This window comes from Triturus cristatus, chromosome 9 (assembly GCF_964204655.1).
Source record: "Triturus cristatus chromosome 9, aTriCri1.1, whole genome shotgun sequence".
NCBI classification, from domain to species: Eukaryota; Metazoa; Chordata; class Amphibia; order Caudata; family Salamandridae; genus Triturus; species Triturus cristatus.
The window spans coordinates 781,155,080-781,172,484 of NC_140592.1; the positions used below are offsets into that span (position 1 = coordinate 781,155,080).

A 17,405-nucleotide genomic window follows, 5' to 3' on the forward strand; every position below is an offset into this window, starting at 1 on the left:
AAATTATTATATTCCAAATCCTTTATGGATGAATTGGCTATTGGAGGTTATGACGTATGGAAAGCTACTATCGATCTTAAATCGTTTTGGGGTACTAAACCGTGGCAGGTACAGGGAACGGAGGCTTTGCATCGTGCCTGTCTTATCCCAAACCATATATTATTTTTAAATTCGTCTATTTTTCAGACCACCTGTTTTGGATTGGCTATGTCTAAAAAATTAGTTTCCCCATCGATCTCTGATCTGGGTGCTTATCCTGGTTGGGAAAATCACTCAGATCTGTCCCTTACTATGTTGCAGTCCCTTGTTTCCAATGGCACCTTCAATATTTCAACATTGAATCCTGAGGGTTTGTTGGTTTGGCAAACAAGCTCAGATTCCTGTCAACGTCGGTTTCTGGATTTTACTCCAGGGTATACACAACTAAGGGTTGACCCTCGTTTCACATCTTCACACACGGTGACTACCTACTCTGTGGGTAAGTTATGTCAGTCATGGTTGCAACATTCCACGTTAACTTCAGTTAAGCTTCATTTATCACGATTAAATGACAAAATAGATTTGAATGATTTTATTAAGGGTCCTGCAAATGGCAGGTCTAAACGATGGGCTTATGCTATTTACAATGACATTTGGAAATTGTCGCAAATTTAAGCTGCTTCTAGATTACGTGCTATTGACCAGGCCAATATGGAAAAAGTATTGGCTGTGATTGATAATAGTATTAATACTTTGTCTTCTAGAATATATACATTAGATAATATTGTTTCTTCTGTCGTAGACATTGTGCAAGATGATGTATCTGTGTTGTATCATGGCCAAAATCAGTTGCGTTCAATTATGCAGTTTGCATGGACATTACAAACGTTAAAGGCAGGGAAAGTCCCTTGGGATTACATGAATATTTCATCGTTGTTCCTTCCTTTTAATTTGACAGCAAAACAGCAGTTCATGTCCATGAAAGACGCAACTTACGCATTGCTGCACATTGAAAAATTAGAGCCTTTACCTTTTTCTGTTGCGGAATTGAATTCAGCCGTGTGGCTTATACACGGATTAGTCACTTTACCTTTTAGTTTGTTCAAATTTAGTTTGTGCATGAAGCATTATGCCATTGGCAGATATGAACAACTTGGTGATGCGTTCCTGCACGAAGTTTGGTCACTTCCGTTCACTTACAGATGCGTAAGGGATGGCAAGGAAGTTTACTTGAAAGGTGAAGAATGCACTTCCGCTCCGGATCACTCTGTGGTTTGTAGACATATACAATTACATGGCGCTTGCAATATACACGCTCCTAATTTAGCTTGTGTCCTAAAGGGGATTCCAATGCCAGTTATAACGTCTTCTTTTAAGCTGCTTGCCAACGGTAGTTATTTGCTTTTAAATAGTGAAGCTTGCTGTGGGATGCTAGTGGGTATTCCTTACATAGTCACTGTTTCGCAAAAAGTAGTTTGCTGTAATAACGTCCTTTTCCCACCCCCGCAAGGCCGACTCGATATATCCATCTGGCCAGCGATTCCAACCTTGAACGCAGAGGTCAATAGGATGAGCAGAATAAGGGCTCTTTTGTCTAAAAAAGAGGTTGCGTTGACATCCTCCCGTGAAACATTTCTTCTTAATGTGGCGAACACACGCACTGAGGTACAAGCTCTTTTAAATACTGACCTCCCCCTCCATTTTGGAACCTTGATTCAAACTATTTTTAATGCTTCGTCTACGACTGGCCTTGTTCATTTTTTTAAACTTGTTGGCTCGGGCCTCGTGACATCTTTCCAGACTGTTTTTGGTGTGATCCCCGCATTTTTACATTCCGCCAAACTGTTTTCGGAGGGTTCCCCTTGCTCCTTGCTTTGGTGGCTGGGATCCTCTTATTGATTTGCGCACGTCGATATGGCTGCACACCAGGAGTTACAAGACAGCATGCTCCGCTTGCTCCATTTTCGTAGCCGGATGCTTGATTACTACGGCACCTTACCGCTGGCGTTATTAAGCGTCAAGTATGGATTGTCTTTCCGGTTTCCCTTTTTTACGTGTGTGCAACCTGTCTTTCATTGCCTAGATTGTCCCTTCCAATGGGCTCTGGACTTGTGCCTGTCAAACTTGGCGTCACCTGACCCGGATTTTGATGAACTAATGTGTCCCTTAGTGGCTCATGAATTTGATTGTTCTGGTGTCGGGTTTATGGCTTTGGGTGCTGCACACGGAGTCCTTGGTAACTGGGATATCGGAGAGGCGGCTATTGAATTCCTTGAAAGGAGTTATATCGAGGATGCTGCAGCTCCGGTCCCGCTCTCGGCTGAGTATTGACGCCGAGAGCGCTGGGCGCCGGGTTTGGTGGCCATCTTGGGTCGGGCTGGGTGTGTGAGGCCATCCACAGCGCTATAAAAATGGACAGTGATGGCTCCGCGCAGCGGACGCGACCAGCGGACGCGCCGGACCTGCGCCGGAGTCGTGCCAGAGTCCTGCCCGTCTGCGCCCGTCCGCGCACGACCGGGCTCAGGGCTCAGGGACTCTGGCACACGCACCTGCTATACCTCAGCGAATCTCCTAGGACTGAATTCTGACAGGTATACCCTATCTCCTATTGTATGTGCTACTCTCAAGGAAAACAACATCTTGCACATCTCTAGCTGTAAGAACTTAAGCCGCTCAAACCCTTTGAAGTTGGCTACCCTCAATACCAGGTCACTGCAGAAACACCACTTAGAAATTTTCACCCTTCTACAGGACGAGATTATCGATATCCTGACACTCACCGAAACCTGGTTGAGTGATGCCTCTTCCCCGGATATCATCGCCGCCCTTCCCAGTGGGTATGATATGATCTGGCATAATCGACCAGAGGGGGCCCGAGGTGGGGGTGTAGCAACGATCTTCAAAAGGCAATATATGGTAACAAAGATCTTATCTGAGACCATAAATACCGTTGACCTACTGGGGATAAAAATTACCATGAACAATTCTTGTCTTATTATTTTAACAGTATATTGCCCACCCCAAAGTACCCCCATGTTCAATGATCTCTTTTTTCCAATTATATCAGACCTATGCACACGTTATAAAAATATCCTGGTAACTGGCGACTTCAATGTCCACTGGGATAAAAGCGATCAAGATCCGTCAGTCCAGAAATTACAGACCATCATGTCCGCCCTTGGACTGACACAACTTGTGGAAGTTCCAACCCACATAAAAGGCCATATTTTAGATCTCATTTGGTCTTCGACACCAAAAGCGGTCATCACAAGTATTTCACCTTGTTTTTGGTCAGATCACCATCTTATCTCATATGACTTATCGCAAGATATCTACCAGGTCAAACTACCGTTAAAAACAAAAAAAGTGCGCCAAGGGAAAAAAGTGAATTCTGAGACCCTAGCCAAAACCCTGCCCAAGTACATACAGAACTTTATAATCCCCTCTGATAGTACTGATCTAGACTCAAAGTATAATATGATAATAACCATCCTTAGGCAATCAATCGATGAGCTAGCTCCTGAAAAGACACAAAAAATAAAAGGTGTAGAGAAAGGAGCCCCCTGGTTCACCGAAGGTCTACGTGAAGAAAAAAGAAAGCTTCGCTATCTCGAAAGATGCTGGAGGAAATCTAAAAAGGATACCGACAGGGAATCATACAGAACATCGTTTCAAGTATATAAAAAGCTTATTACATCAGCCAAGAAGGACTATTATGAGATGCGCATTAACAACGCTACTAATATTCAGAGAGAGACTTTCCAAATTCTGAAAGAGCTGAGTAAGAAGGAGGAAAAGGCAGACATCCTGATTGACTGCGATACCTTTCAAGGATACTTCCTCGGAAAGGTAGCGACCATCTTGTCTGATATCAAGAAGGATAATCCAGTCTCTCACATTGAACAACTGCCCCTCTCAGACTCTTTAACCCCGATTTTTACCAGCTTTCCCTACATTGACTCTACCACTCTGAGAAAACTTGTAGCATCCACCAAATCTGGTTCCCCCGCTGACCCCTGCCCGCCTGACATCCTTCGGCTAGCAATACCGTTTCTAGAAGACCAGATTTTAGACCTTTTAAACACCTCGCTAGCCACTGGATCATTACCATCTACCTTCAAAGAGGCATGCGTCAGACCCCTGATAAAAAAGCCTGGAGCTGATCCAACTAGCTTGAAGAACTACAGGCCAATCTCCCAGCTGCCACTTCTGTCAAAGGTACTAGAACAGCACGTACTAAAATCCTTGTCAGCCCTCCTGGAATCTCACCATCTTCTCCAGGAGCGGCAAGCTGGTTTTCGTGCCCACCATAGCACAGAACTAGTAATGCTGTCGGTACTGGACGAGCTAAGATGCATGGCTGACAGTAAAAAGCCAGGCGCCCTGATATTATTAGACCTTTCAGCGGCGTTTGATACTGTCAGCCATGCACTGCTCTTGGACAGACTGGCTAGGTTTGGGATAGGAGAGCAAGCTCTCAAATGGTTAACAGCCTTCTTAACAAGAAGGACGCAGAAGATCCAGTTGGCAGACCAGGTCTCAGATGTGGGTATGCTAGCCTGTGGAGTCCCGCAGGGGTCAGCGCTCTCCCCGCTCCTATTTAATCTCTATTTACAACCATTGATAGAGTCCCTGGCAAACATGAAGTGTAAAGTTTTCAACTATGCCGACGATACTCAGCTGTTGCTGAGTATCGATAATACACCATCGGCTCAGTCAATGGCCCAAGACATTCTACGATTTACAGTGAAATGGATGTCATCCAATTTGCTGAAAATCAATCCAGACAAAACGGAAGTCCTCGTAATTTCAACCTCTACTTCCCCCTGGAACGACTTGTTTTGGCCACAAGAACTAGGACCTACTCCAAAACCATGCCCTAGTGTCAAGAGTCTTGGGATGAAAATCGATCAGGAACTCTCGATGGCCAACCAAGTATCCGTTGTAGTCGGCTCCTGTACCAATCTGATCAGGCAACTACGGAAACTCGCCCCCTTGCTCTCGAGGAATATGCTGCGAACCATTGTTTCAGCCACAATAGTGTCTAGAATAGACTATGGCAATGCGTTTTACCTCGGCCTTCCAAAGAACTCCATCAACCGTCTTCAGATTATTCTGAATGACGCAGCACGTCTGATTTTTGGAGTGCCGAGGAGGACTCATGCTTCCCCTCTGCTCCACAGACTACATTGGCTGCCTGTGGTGCAGAGAGTTGAATTTAAAAGTAAGTGTATCTGCCACAAAGCAATCCACGGACAGGCACCAGCTTACATAAAAGAAAGGCTCGAAATACACGAACCTAAACGCGCCTTGCGATCGTCCGGATCTTTTTTGCTATCCCGACCACGTTTCAAGCTAACAACAAAAGGAGGCAGATCTTTTTCAGTGCAGGCTCCTATCATCTGGAATAAGCTACCGGAGGCACTTCGCAGAGAGCCCAATCTTCTCCACTTTAGGAAGTCCTTGAAAACTTTACTTTTTAAAGACGCATTCCCGCTTCAATAGTCGGTACTAGATCAGATATCTATATATTCTTATTCCACCTTTTGTGCTGTACTTGGTCAGTAGCGCTTTGAGACCTGTCGGTGAGTTGGCGCGATACAAAACCCAGTTACAATTACAATTACAATTACAATGCTGACAGTTGTCCTATCATGGTGCTGGATGCTCCGATAATTGATGAACACGTGTGTTCCTTTCCCTTGTTAAATTGGATGGCAGATACTTTTGCGCACCGCTCCAATGATTTCCTCTTGGAAGCTGTTGCAACTTACGGTGCTTATACCTTTATGGATTGACTGATTGACATTGTCACTCCAGGAGGCATCCAGGTCTGTTAATAATTCATCTAAATTTTTACTAAATTATTTTAAAGACATCGGTTTTTTTTTTTTGACGATTTTTTTGATTCTTGGACTTTCCACTTACCTTATATGGACTTATAGTTCATGCCCTTGGTTCCGTTCTATATCACTTGAACTCTGCGTTCTTGATAAGTGTATCCCTATTGATCAGTGCTCCGATCATGGGGGGGTGTAAGATGGATTAAGCCACGCCCTATTTACAACACTAAGTTAGCATAACCGAGATAATTGTTAGCAAGCCAGCTTGTCGTTTCTGCTGCGCTGCACACAACACTGTTGTTATGTGTTATTCATTTTAGAAATGCTGACTCGACTTTGCCTTACAGGATAACAAACTGTTGTTTCACATTCTTAACAGTGAAATGTGTCCTTGGTCTGTACATCATGCAAAGAACGAGTCTGGGTCACTAGAAGGTACAGAGTGTTGTGATTAGATTGATCGTACCACTTTTTAGACATATCATACATACAGCTGCCAATATCTGAAGGACAAGCATCTTTAATATTGCAGAACAGTTTGGTTTTACATGCATTCAAACAGAAGAGCTGATGCATGAGAGAGCTGATCCTTTGATGTGATTCTACTAAGCTGATCTATACGGTATGGGGTCCCCCCTGTTAGCCTAAGAGACCTTCTAATAGTCTATTAATAATAATATGTTAGATTCTAGAGAAAGGAGTGTCGCTGTATACCACTGTCATTATTAGTATGATTGCACCTTTCATTTTGTATGGTATTGTAATAATGCTTATGGGTCTGATCTGTACTGTTAGTCTGCTAGTGTTAGCCAAAGTACTGCATCTTAGGACGCGAGGTTTATAAAATAAACTCTTTAAACTTTACCGTGTCTGTATTATTATGTTGTGGACTAACAAATAGATACGAACATGTATTTCGGATTCCCACCACTCCTGAGAAATATCTAAGTCGCTTGTTCTGGTTTGTCTATACATTGGGACCGCCTAGCTAGATCTAGGCTAACGAATGGGATACTAAGCTAGTCGGATAAGGGGTTCTGGGTTCTGAGGGGAGTTTTCTGGTACACCACAATTCTCTGAGGTCCTGGTCTCCTGCGCATAGTTCTGTGCAAAAGCAGAATCCCTGCAACAGTTTGCTATTACCGTCGTTGCTCTTTCACTTTTATGTATCAGGAATGCAGACCGAGCCTATGGAAACTGGATAGGCAGGGAATGATACCTCATGGGTGTGCGGGGAGCTTCCCGGACGATAAGATTGACAAGGACTGGAACACAACATTAGAAAAAGCAGCTGAACACCCTCGCAACCTATTCAGGATCTTGCTTACTGATGCAGAATCTTTGGACGGGCGCGAGGTGCACGTGGGCCACCCAGCAGAAGTTCCCTCACAAGGGTGTACCACATTATGTCTCTGTGGGAGTATTGTTTTTTGTTTGAAATCTTTTCCATGTTGCTCTGGAAAGGGGCATAGTTGTTGCTTATTGTAAGTACGTTCTGGGAATTCAGGAGGGGAGGGTTGTGGACAACTAGGCATGATTGGGATGCTTCAGTGGGAGGGGGAGGGGCAGTTGGGGGCATAAATGTCATGGCAAGAATAGCATTTGGTTCACTCTTCAGGATACTGACTCTAGTATGTGCATGGATATGGCGAATTGGGAGCCTAAAATGCGCTTGGTATATACTGATAGGTTGGAGTGATGGTACCAGATGACAAATCCATACTAAGAATATTATCTTGGAATGGCAGGGGACTCGGGGATCCACGGAAATGCAGGCACATCCTGGCCTATCTTCATAGACAGCAGATACAGGTGGCTCTGCTGCAAGAGACACACCTCAGCCCGGGAGCCGCGGTGGCGTTCGCCAGTAAATGGGCGAGTTATAGATTTTTTTCCTCTTACTCCTCATATGTGAGAGGTGCAGCCATATTAGTCAAAAAGCAGACTCCCTTTGAGCTGGCGGGTGGCATTGAGGATCCACAGGGGCGTTATGTCATTATATGGGGGCGGCTTGGGATGGACTCGATCACCATTGCGTATTGCTATGGACCTAATGTGGACACTCCAGAGTTTTTCACTACTGTATGGGGCAAAATATTGACCGTTGGATCCACTCATGTGATTTGGGGGGGGGACTTCAACGTAGCCCTAAATCCGGCTACAGATAGGTCCAATGCTGCGGCGCATCATTATAATCATGAACGTGAGGTGTTACAGGGGATATTGGAGGAGGGGGGGTTAGTTGACAGCTGACGATACACACACCCAAAGGTGCGAGAGGGAACGCATTTCACGTCCTATTCTGGCACATGGGCACGTCTTGATTACTGTCTTCTCTCTGTAATGTTACACATTTAGCCAGGACGTTTTCGGATCACTGTCCCGTCATAGTGTCCTTTACCCCACCAGGATATGATAAACCTAGGCCGCGCTGGCGGCTGCAACCTACTGCGCTATTAGATGCAGTTTTTCAAGCTGAATTAGGAGATGAAATAAAATATTTTTTTCCAGAAATAAGGGGTCAGTGGATAGTGTCGAGACCATCTGGGAAGCGTTCAAAGTGACCATACTGGGGTATTGCATCTCAAAGAGCATTGGGGTGCTTCGAGACCTACAGAGGACGCTCACGAGGCTGGAGCAAGAGTTGAGGGCGCTGGAGGGGCAGATGGGATGGGGGGTGATAGGACAGGTGCAACAAGTTTTCGGTGAAAGCTGTCAGAGTATACGGACACTGCAATGAGGGAGGTGAACTTTAAAGGGAGATATTGGTTGGCACGTTGATATGGCGAGGGGGAGCAACCAGGTAAAGCGCTGGCTGAGGTAACCCGGAGTCCCTGCTTCACGACACACATTTTAGAGGTTGAAGGGCCTGACGGGGAACTACAACGATACTCACTGCACATACTTGAGACGTTTACTGACCACTATAATCAGCTCTATACGTCACAGAGGCAGGGACAGGTGGAGCTGGATGGATACATGGGGGACGTGGCATTGGGGTGGCTAAGTGATACGCAGTGGGGTTTTTCGAGTCTACCTTTTGAGCTGGACGAAATCAGGGAGGTAATCATGCAATTGAAAAATGGGAAGGCGCCGGGATCGGATGGGTTGCCTGCAGAATATAATAAACAATACATAGATATCATGGCACCAGTGCTTCGAGAGGTATATGAGGAATCTCTTGAAGTTGGGATTCATCTGCCCTCAATGAGGGAAGCGTTAGTCACGTCTTTGTTGAAACCAGGCAAATCCCCTAGATCATGCAACTCCTACCGGCCGCTCTCCTTGATGAATTGCGACACTAAGATCCTGGCTAAAGTACTAGCCAATCGACTGACGCTCTTACTGGAAAAACTCATACTCCCTGACCAGTCTGGCTTTTTGCCGGGTAGAGCAACTACTCATAACTTACGTACGCTCTTTTCGCTGATTCAGACAGTGGCACCCGAATTCCCGCTAGCTACAGTATTCTTTGATGCCACCAAGTCATTTGACTCTGTGGAGTGGGACTATCTGTTCGGGGTGTTGCAGCGTATGGACTTTCCGTTCCCTTATATATCTTGGATCAAGTTACTGTATCATCAGCTCACTGCCAAGATCTTGATAACTGGCCACTCCTCCCAGTCGTTCACCGTTTCTAGAGGTACCCGGCAGGGATGCCCATTATCCCCGCTTCTGTTCGCTGTTGCGATTGAGCCCTTGGCTTCCAGGCTTCAACAATTCCACCAAGACAAGGCTTTTCGTTGCTGTCTGCGTCAGCTTCTGATTTCCTTATACGTGGATGATGTAACGTTATATATTAGGGACCCTCAGCGGAACATGAACCCCTTGCTGCGAGAGTTCATTGTATTCGGCAGGCTCTCCGACATCGCGATTAATTGGGGCAAATCCCAAGTCTTCCCTCTCACTCTGGCGGTTCCATGGTTTCCGCTCGACTTCCCGCTGTAGTGGTGTGACACGGATATCCGTTATTTGGGTATACAGGTGGCCAGGGACAAAGAGGGTACAATAAGGCTCAATTATGCCACTGCCATTTCACGTCTGTCTAATAATGTCACCCGTTGGATATCCCTACCTCTTTCGCTTGTGAGAAGTGCATCCCTCATAAAAATGATCATATTGCCTCAGTTCCTCTATTTGTTCCTGAATATACCTTCCCACCCTGGGGCTTATTTCTTTGCAACTTTATGTACAAAACTGCTCCGATTGTTCTGGGGCGGTAAGCAGTCGAGGCTTAAATGGTCGACGCTTATGAAGCCGTGTGGCCAAGAGGGATTTGAAGTTCCAGATTTTGAGGTGTACTTTCTGAGCGCTCAGGCGCACTATGCATATTATTGGATGTACCCCCCTAGATACATGCCGCAAGTGGCAGTGGAAGATTGGCTTGTGGATCCTATACCGTTGAATGGCATGATATATGGACCTATGCGTGCCAAGCCGGAGCACCCTACCAAGATTACTGGCACGGTGGATGCGTGGCATCGGATAACAAAGCTCGTCGCGTCGCCTTTCTTGTACTTCCCTAAGCTCCCACTGTCCTATCATCCCAGTATATGTCTGCTGCAAGAAACTGGGTTCCTCAATCGCTGTAAACGTACTAATATTAGTACCTGGGGGGACCTCTTTCATGAAGGACAATTCCGTTCTCTAGAACACTTTTTCCAGGGGCTGCAGCCCACGCCGTTAGAGGTGTTTTTATACGTGTGGCTGCGACAGGGAATGAGGGCGGTGATCCCGGATTTCCTTGGGAACCATCACACCATAAAGTTTAAAAAAAAAAACATAGGTTTCAGGTACGTTATAGTTAGAAATTAGCATTTAAAAAACCTTAGAAATTCACTGAAAAAAACATAGGTTTTAGGGAAAGTTATAGTTAGTTGGACATTTCACTTGTACAAAACCATAGAAATTCCCCCGTTATAGTTAGTTCAGCTAACTATAACTCGCGCCCCCGCAATGTACTGCTGATGACGTCACATATTACCTCACTCATGACATGGTCAGTGACATCATTGATAACATCACTGATGACATCTCAAAGGTGCATTGGGGACTTTGAGACTTCTTACAAGGCTGCCTTTGATTTTCTATGATTAAGGCTAATGAGCTGAAACGCGTCAGAATAATCATTAAGTGCTGCCGCCCAAAGGTATAATAAATGGCTCTTTTGCATCCTACCGGTGCCTCGGCTATTTTGTTATTTTGAGGGCTGCACCTCAGCGGGATACTTCGTTCCCGTGGTTTACCGAGGCTGCCCTGTGGGGTCATGGGCTCCCGTTCATGAAGAGACTGTTGTTGTTGTTTAATGACGGGAGACTGACCCGCTCCCAACCCAGGACTACCTTTAAATCACTTGATAATACGGAGAGTAGCAAGGGACGCAAGAGGGATATTTCATCACTTCTTGCCATGATGAAAAGAGACATTTACGATGGTATGGCGGCGACATGATAAAGCAGCAACATACTTACTTTTTGCACCTCGAGAAAGAAGCATTTTGCCAGGATTGGCACTCACCGAGAAGGTGCATTGTGGGACTTTGAGACTTCTTACAAGGCTGCCTTTGATTTTCTATGATTAAGGTTAATGAGCTGAAACGCGTCAGAATAACAATTAAGTGCTGCCGCCCAAAGGTATAATAAATGGCTCTTTTGCATCCTACCGGTGCCTCGGCTATTTTGTTATTTTGCTGGCTGCAACTCAGCGGGATTCTTCGTTCCCGTCGTTTACCAAAGCTGCCCTGTGGGGTCATGGGCTCCCGCTCACGAAGAGACTGTTGTTGTTGTTTAATGACGGGAGACTGACCCACTCCTAATCCAGGACTACCTATAAATCACTTGATAATACGGAGAGGAGCAAGGGACGCAAGAGGTATATTACATCACTTCTTGCCATGATGAAAAGAGACATTTACGATGGTATGGCGGTGACACGATAAAGCAGCAACATACTTACTTTTTGCACATCGAGAAAGAAGCATTTTGCCAGGATTGGTACTCACCGAGAAGGTGCATTGTGGGACTTTGAGACTTCTTACAAGGCTGCCTTTGATTTTCTATGATTAAGGCTAATGAGCTGAAATGCGTCAGAATAACAATTAAGTGCTGCCGCCCAAAGGTATAATAAATGGCTCTTTTGCATCCTACCGGTGCCTCGGCTATTTTGTTATTTTGCTGGCTGCAACTCAGCGGGATACTTCGTTTCCGTGGTTTACCGAGGCTGCCATGTGGGGCCATGGGCTCCCGCTCACGAAGAGACTGTTGTTGTTTAATGACAGGAGACTGACCCGCTCCTAATCCAGGACTACCTATAAATCACTTGATAATACGGAGAGGAGCAAGGGACGCAAGAGGGATATTTAATCACTTCTTGCCATGATGAAAAGAGACATGTACGATGGTATAGTGGCGACACGATAAAGCAGCAACATACTTACTTTTTGCACCTCGAGAAAGAATAATTTTGCCAGGATTGGTACTCACCGAGAAGGTGCATTGTGGGACTTTGAGACTTCTTACAAGGCTGCCTTTGATTTTCTATGATTAAGGCTACCGAGCTGAAACGCGTCAGAATAACAATTAAGTGCTGCCGCCCAAAGGTAAAATAAATGGCTCTTTTGCATCCTACCGGTGCCTTGGCTATTTTGTTATTTTGCTGGCTGCAACTCAGCGGGATACTTCGTTCCCGTGGTTTACCGAGGCTGCCCTGTGGGGTCATGGGCTCCCGCTCACAAAGAGACTGTTGTTGATATATATATATATATATATATATATATATATATATATATATATATATATATATATATATATATATATTATCTACTGGCGGTCGCCAGTAGATAGTTATAGTTAGGACCCTGTTTCCATAGGAAATCCGCAACATTCTATTTGGAATAACTTTGGCGCCGGTCGACGAATCCTCGCAAAATTTTCAAAATAGGTGGGGCGCTACGCTCCGCTCCTACCCTGAAAGTCTCGGGGGGATTCGTCAAGCGGGGGCTGAGATAAAAGGGGGGTCCCAAAACGCGTTTTTCCCATGCATTTTTCCATAGGACCTTTAAACACAGCTACAGCCCGAACGGCTGAACAGAGTTACTTGAAATTTGGCAGAGAGGTAGTCCTCAGGTCAAGGAAGTGCCTTTTGTCGGTCTGGTGTAAATCTGTTCAGTAGTTCCTGAGAAAATAGCATTTAAATCAATATATATATCTGAGCCAGCTTACGGTGCGCTTACCGTGCGCTTACGGTAAGCTTACCGTACGCGTACGGTGCCGTGCGCGAGCGCGATTCTGGCTGTTAGATCTTAGTAAACATTCGAATCGGTCGAAACCAGGAAGTTGCGGCCGCCATTTTCTCTCTCGCACTCTAAGGGGGGGAGGAAAAACAAAGGCAAAAAACATGTACAGGGACTGTTTAGACAGCTCCTAACCACCTAGCCTTGATGAATGTGTCCCCAAAGAACCACCAAGGACAAAAATTCATTTTTATTTTTTTATGAAAAATCGCCGATTACGCTTACCGTACGCGTACGGTAAAAAAAACTAAAAAAAAAAAAATTATCCACACTCTCCCCACCCCGTGTGCCAATGGTGCCCGCAGGGCACCATTTATACATGGCATCTTTGCGACCATAATTCAAAAATTAAAAGCTTACCTTTCACAACGAAGCGCATAATATGTCCTCCATGTGCGCACGGTGCGCGAAGCGCATCGTGCGTACATGGCCCATCCACGGCACTAACTGCGTAAAGTGGGCGCGCGGTACGCGAAGCGCACCGTGCGCGCATGGAACGAACTGCGTTAAGTGGGCGCGCACGCCACGAATGGCGTAAAGTAACTTAGCATTTAAAAAAACGTACAAATTCACTGAAAAAACCATAGGTTTCACACACGTTATAGTTAGGAATTAGCATTTAAAAAACCTTGCAAATTCAGTGAAAAAACCATAGGTTTCACACATGTTATAGTTAGCTGGACATTTTACTGATAAAAAAACAATGAAATTCCCCTGTTATAGTTAGTGCAGGCAACTATAACTCACGCGACCGCAATCCTCTGCTGATGACATATGTGTCTTTATGAAAAAAAAATATTTGTAATATATGTATAGCTAAAATTTAATGGAAGAAGACATGGGCAAATAATTGTCTAAATACAGTATTAGCATCAGCAGAGGATTGCGGTCGCGTGAGTTATAGTTGCCTGCACTAACTATAACGGGGGAATTTCATTGGTTTTTTATCAGTAAAATGTCCAGCTAACTATAACATGTGTGAAACCTATGGTTTTTTCACTGAATATATATATATATCATAGCTCCAAGGTTCCCTCCGGAATGAGCCGCACTCGAACAGCAGTGTGTGCTTTGAAGCCTTTAATGGGTATGGACACAGCATGTCAGCAGAATCCTTTCGCAGCTGGGCAGACCGCTGGGCAGACCGTTGAACGCCTAACGCGTTTCCGAGTTGTTAGACTCCTTCATCAGAGGCCGCGGTGTGCTCAGAAAGCCGTTCAGATGCCGCCCCTTCCCTTGGTAGTGCCGCGATTATACTGATTGCGTCTGTATATTGGCTGATGGGAGTTGCAGTCACAGAATGTTCATGGCAATGTTCTGCGGGAAAATTTAAAGTCCTGGATGGACCTCCGCTGGAATGGAGTGTCCTCAATCCCCACTCGCTGTTCCAATAGGGGAATAACATCTGACATTCCCCCTGGCCCCCTGTGACAAGGCATGGTGCCGTCTCGGCGGCGGGGAAATATATCTATATATATTAGGACCTAGCTTCTAAAGGAAAAGCATTTCTTTACTTGCCTATAACTGGTGCCATTTGACAAATCTCAATGGAATTATCCCCAAGAGTGCCCAGCTGATTTTACTTCTCCATGGAAAGTTTCAGGGTGATCTGTCAAGCGGGCTGATAAAAAAAGGAGGGGTCATAAAAAGTGCGTTTCCCATGTTAATTCCCAAAAAGTGACATGGCTGTTGCCCGAACCTCTGAACAGAATTACACAAAATTTGGCAGAAAGCTAGATCTTGTTCCAGAAAGTGTGCTTTTTGTTATTTGGTGAAAATCTATTCACTAGTTTTTGAGATATTAAAGAAAATCTAAAGAGATCTGATTGGCTGTCAACACTTCAACCAAGGAAGTGTTGGCAGCCAGTTTGGGAGTCCCAAAAATAAACCGTAAAAATTTTAAAAAAGGGGGCAAGGTAGAAATAACTTGACCCACTAGCTCTGGTGCTGGGCCCCCCAGGTACTCCGCCAGGGCAGAACTGAATTTAAAAAAAAAATCCTGCCACAAAATCACAAGTATTCACACAAAAAAAACAAGTGTGATATCCAGCGCTTTTGTAATGATTAGCACCCATGTGGGCCAAATTCCAGGAGCTTCATTTTATATATTTAAATAGAGGGAGATGTCCCCTCAGCCTCCCTCCCCTGCCATGTGTGGCCCTGGGACCACCACCTCCCCTGGGCCACATATAAAATAGAGGGATGAGGGCATGCAGACCCCATCCCGGGCCTTGTACAGCCACTGGGACCACCCCCTTCCCTGGCCACATATATAATAGAGGGAGGGGTGCATGCAGCCCCCTTCTCAGGTCATGCACAGCTCTGAGGACCACCACTGTGGGGCTTTGTTATTTTTTTAGAAGGAGAGGGCTGCGCAACCCTCCTCCCGGGCTGTTCTCGGGGCCGGGGACCACCATCTCCCCGGGAAAGGCCCTACAAGAACAAAGGAGGGTGGCTGCACGTCTCTCCTTCTGGAGCTGGTAATGGCCCTGGTGAATGCTGCCCCCCCAGGGCCGGCTCCCTATTTCTCGGGGTGCCCACCCCTGGGACATAGCTGTTTGCTCTCACTTGGCAGGAGCTGTCAAGCTAAAGCAAATAGTAAGCCCACTCACAGCAGGCGGGAGCAGGAAAACTGCTCCCGCTCGCTGGAAGTGGACTTTTCATCTGTTTGCCTGCCCTCTGTCAAGTGGACATGAAAACAAATGAAAGAATTGCACCTGAAAGCAGGGAGTAACGTTTTTGGCTGCTTCCTACATGCAGGAGCAATGCCAGCTCCTGCTGGAGGTGAGGAGCCGGCAGGAACCCTGGGGGCATTGGGACTCCCCTGCGGTCCCTCACGTTGCACACTGGGTGCCCTGGGTGGGATACAGGACACCCAGCATTAAGAGGCCAGGCCCTGGGGGATGGGGTCCCTGGGGCTGAAATTGACCAGGGAAGGGGGCAGCATAGGCCCCTCCCCCTCCAATATATATATATATTTTTTTTGCAGGTTTTAGTACATATACAACCAAGAAACAAAAGCATTGGTTCATCAGTGGGCATACATGTTACAAGTAGGCATCGCAGCAGTGTACACTAGTCGGCAATGGACGGCATCACATATTTAGACAGCAATATAATAACATTACAATTAGCAGAATAACAAGATACAGAAAAGGACATCAGTCAACATTCATGGTGAGCAATTAAGATGTCAATGGACCCCATATGTCACGAGGCTTAGAGGCGCTAGGGAGATCTTCAGCATAGCAAGTAAGTTGGTCCCGGCAGTACACCAAGTCCTGCAGCCATTGCTTATGTGCTGGCGCGGGTCTGCCACCCCAATGCATAGCAACTCTTCGCTTAGCCAATAGCAGTGCCACAGCTACCAATCTTCTAACAGGAGCTCGTATAGTGGAGATAAGACCCAATAAACACATTTGCGGAGTACATGCCACGGGTGTCCCCACCATTTCTGTCAGACTCCGCGTGACCTGGATTCAGAATTCTGTGACCTTCGGACAGGTCCAGGCCAAATGTTGAAAATCTGCATTAGGGGCTTTACACCTGACACAACTGGCAGACTCTCTCAATCCACATTTATATACCAAAACAGGTGTATAATACACTTGATGTAGATATTTAAAATGAATCAGTTTAAGATTACCATTGGCAGTGAGCTGTTCTGTCATTTTACAGCTTTCATGCCAATCATCTTCGGACAGTGGGTCAGAGAGAATTGCATTCCATTTTGCCAGAGATCAATCCCCCGTGACTAACCCCTCTCTCTGCGAGGTGTGATATAATCGTGTAATAAGTTGGGATTTCGTTTGAGTCGCATAGATGAGGTGTAATGCATCTAGTGTAGGCAGCACCGCCGGAAATTGCGGGTAAAGTGTGAGTATAGCGGCGCACAATCTAGTGTATATAAATACATGCATTGTAGCATTTTTCCCGTCCCCTAGGAATTCTGCGGCTTGTACAAAGTTCCCATCTGAAAACACATCCCCCATTGTGTGTACACCTCTCTCACGAAGGACTTGGAGCGCACCCGCCTCACCAGATACTGAGATTGAGGAGTGGTGTAAAATTGGTATGTTTGGTGCATAAAGCGGAAGCTTCTGCGATCGCTTCCCGAGTTCCTGCCATGCACTAATTGTGCATTGCACCGTATCTATTTCCCCTTCTCAAAGACTGAATGAATGTTCACAATCATTGCCTGGAGCGGTATCGGGTGCACAGCTCCTGCCTCCACTGCCACATGCGGAATATAAGCTGGGGCTTGCTGCCAGTAGTAGGCATAGTGGGCCTGC

At 45.8% G+C, this 17,405-nt stretch overlaps 1 protein-coding gene across 1 annotated transcript in view; it reads left to right on the forward strand.

Annotated features, from left to right (window-relative positions):
• Nucleotides 1–17,405, forward strand: part of LOC146798840 (phospholipid-transporting ATPase IC-like) — a 1,543,528-nt gene that overhangs the window by 505,367 nt on the left and 1,020,756 nt on the right. The gene's annotated exons all lie outside the window — the stretch shown is intronic.